Source organism: Vollenhovia emeryi, unplaced genomic scaffold (genome assembly GCF_000949405.1).
Source record: "Vollenhovia emeryi isolate VEMERY1.0 unplaced genomic scaffold, V.emery_V1.0 DF942649.1, whole genome shotgun sequence".
Classification (NCBI taxonomy): domain Eukaryota; kingdom Metazoa; phylum Arthropoda; class Insecta; order Hymenoptera; family Formicidae; genus Vollenhovia; species Vollenhovia emeryi.
Window position 1 is genome coordinate 1 of NW_011963717.1, and position 3,428 is coordinate 3,428.

At 36.6% G+C, this 3,428-nt stretch overlaps 1 pseudogene; it reads right to left on the minus strand.

Annotated features, from left to right (window-relative positions):
• Positions 1-1,214: 1,214 nt before the first annotated feature.
• On the minus strand, positions 1,215-2,754 carry LOC105568109 (annotated as a pseudogene).
• Positions 2,755-3,428: the final 674 nt, after the last annotated feature.

Consider the following 3,428-nt stretch of genomic DNA (forward strand, 5'->3'; position numbering starts at 1 on the left):
TAGGTATGCTAATCTGTTCCCTGATAGGAATGTTCCTCCTGCAATCCCGAAGGGAACAAATTACTACTACGTCCACGTCGTTGTTCCTGGGTAAAGCTAAAAGTAGTCTAAGAATGCATTGCAGGAGGGTAGACGGTGTCACATGATAGCATTTTCAAAAATATCAAAAAATTTACTTTGATGTTCCTAATCTGATGTGTATTTTTTGGAGACATTACCATTTTTCAACAATTTTCAACTCATTTTCATTTTTGCCGATTACAGCGCCATCTATCATGAAACGAAAAAAATGTCTCATACAAAAGTTACATATTTTTTCACGGAGAATCCAAATCTGCAATAAAACATAGGGGTTTCTATTTAAGATTTCAAAGTCACCTCCCCTCCCGCCCCCGGGGGTGGTGCAGGGGGTCGAGCTTTATGTTAATGGATGACCCTCTTCGAGGTGTACAACTTTTATTGCAACTTTTTTTAATCCGATTTGTATTTTTCCAAATATTCTGAAAAACAGTTTTAAATGCCTCACCCTGTGTATAAGAAGAAATAAAGACATTCACAATAATTCCAGAATAATTACAAAACATAAGATAAAAAATGAAAAATTTTCATGAGAATTAATGTAACGTATAATAATGAATTTTTTTGTCAACGATTCAATAAAAAAGAAATATAGTATAAGTTTACGTTTAAAAAATAAAGTGAATGTGTTTAGCCAGCATACATAACAGTTGTTTTTATATTTTTTCCAGCAATTTCTTTAAAAGATCGTTCTTTTCCTGTTTTATCTTGTTATTGTCGTCAATGCTTTTTTTCATTTTAACTCGCTCACCTTCCACTAAAAGCAGTTTCTTTCGTAGATCATAGGTCTCTTTCGAAGTCGTTTTTCTCCGTCGCTGAGTTGATGGCGTAGCATGTTCAGAAGAATTGGGATGAGCTCCAAGAGTAGATTCAGACTAGCTGAAAGAATCACCTGTAATACTAGAAAAAAAAGAGTTTGTAATATTTTCTTCAGCAGATGAATCCTCTTCGAATGATGAATCGAAGAAATCCGATGAAGCATCCTTTAAAGTTCTCGCCAATATAGGTGGAGTGGATTCCTTTATCAGTGGAGTACGACGGTTGCCACCTCCGTGTCAATATTAACCCGAAAGTTTTCTAAAAAAAAGTGGCACCGAAGTCAGTAGGGGTGGCAACCGTGCGTATAATACATATACCTTGTTGGTGCGGGAGATGGTGTACTTGCTGAAGATATAACTGTTGATGCAGGAGTAATTAATCTCGAAGAAGATGCAGAAGATATCGATGAAGATAAATTTTCTGACATAGATGCTGAAAATTGTGTTACAGTTTTAGCAGAATCCATAGAAGAAATCGTCGGTCCAAAATTAATTGTCCGATCATCAGAGAATATTTCTTCAAAAATATCATAATATTCCCATGTTATTCGTCCTCGCTCCGTTGAACTTTTCCGGTTATTGTCTTTTATTGTTCTGAAAGTTTTTTTCAGATTGCGCAACTTTCGGTCCAATATATCTTCAGTTAAACGATTATAACCATTTTTATCCATTTCATTTACGATCTCTTTCCATAGATTTCTTTTTTAGTTTTGGGGTCACGAAACTTTTCTATTCTTTCCTTGTATAATTCCAATAATAATTTTGTGCTCTTTACTGTCCATTGTTTACTACCTTCCTCTATTGTTGAATCAAGTACATCTGAATCATAAAATATTTTTATAAGGTAAACAACCAAACGTGATGGCAAGTTGATACAAGGCCAACATTTATAAATATTTTAATCAATTTACTCGCTGTTTGCGATGTCTACACTACAACTTTCCATCGAAATGTTGTCATTAACAGAACCGGCAACTTCCAAACAACTTAGATTGTTTTTCATATATGATTCAAAGAAAATATTGTCTGAAACATATTATAATATTATTACACATTAAATTATTACACATGTTATATTATTATTATTATCGCGCATATACAGTACGATATGCACAATAATGCTTGTAATTTATTTAGAATAGTTATGTAGGTTATGTCAATTATATAATTTATTTTAGAATATTTTATTTCTAATTGTATATACCATGTTGCAATTTCTCGTGCACTTCCAAAGAATCCACAATGTTGTAAGTCAATCCATTATGTATGTACTGGTTTTCATAAAAAGCCATTATTGCGATGTATAACAACGCATAACTCCCAACGGACCACGCTCCCAACAGTTGCGTCGATGTAGCGTAAAAATTTTCGCTCGAAAATATGGCGTCCGCTACCGCAACATGTTGTGGGAGCGCTTCGGATCATAGACCATTCAGCGCATAAATCCACAACTGTTGTGTGCGCTGAATGTGGCCAATGGCTGCGTTCGGCAGAGAAAGCTGCTTTGCAACTGTTGTAAAATTCGCGAATCTAATTGGCGAGTTTTCTTAATCTTGAGTGAATTTAAGAGCATACGCCAATCGGATTCACGAATTTTACAACAGTTGCAAAGTAGCTCTTTCTGCTGAACGCGACCAATGTTCTGGTAGATATGCTCGAGCCAATAACAAGTACAGTCGGGAGCACTGAGGTTGCGACACTTTTTTTTTATAAGTTTACGAACGCGCAAAAAAATTCAAGATGCGAATCACTGTCCGCACTCATGCGCGGTGAGTGATCATGGTGCTGCCAAATTTGTATATACAATGTGTAACATAAATTGATATGCCGCGGCAAATCCATAATAAATAACATGATTATTCAGGTGATTCGTGTTAACTCGCTGTCGGATCAGGGGAGCGATCGCGTGCACGATCGAATTCGATCGGTCGACTTCTCATACGTCTCTATTCTACAGGTTTCATGGTTCATGCTTATTTATTATAGGATAGTTTCCCTCAGACCATAGATTGATCATGTACGAAGAGTGGTATCGGATGGCATATTCCTTCTCGAATTCGAATTCGATCGGTGCACGTGATCGCTCCCCAGATCTTTCGCCGGCTTGTCTCTTGGTTACACTAATGAATAATGTGGGATGATTTCTAAATACAAAATAAAATAAATATAATAAATATAATAAATACAAAATAAAATAAATATAATAAATAAAATAAATAAATAAATGACATTAATTTAATAGGGTTTTTTAAGAAAGATGGCGAGGAGGAAAGAGGCTGGTGAAGGAAGGTAGCGAGAAAAGTGTCGAAAGGAAGGTTTAAGGTGGAGTGTGATGAAGGAGGAGGAAGTGAGAGTGAGAGGAACGGGAGAGGAACCAAGGGACATGGAGGCGAGAAGAATTAGCGGAAGGCGGAAGAGAAATTGACATGGAAAAGGTGAGACGGCATGAGTCGGCGATCTTGGAACAAGGAAGAAGGAGGGGAGAGGGGAGCAGAGGAGCGAGACCAGACATGGAGAAAGAAGAGGTTTGGC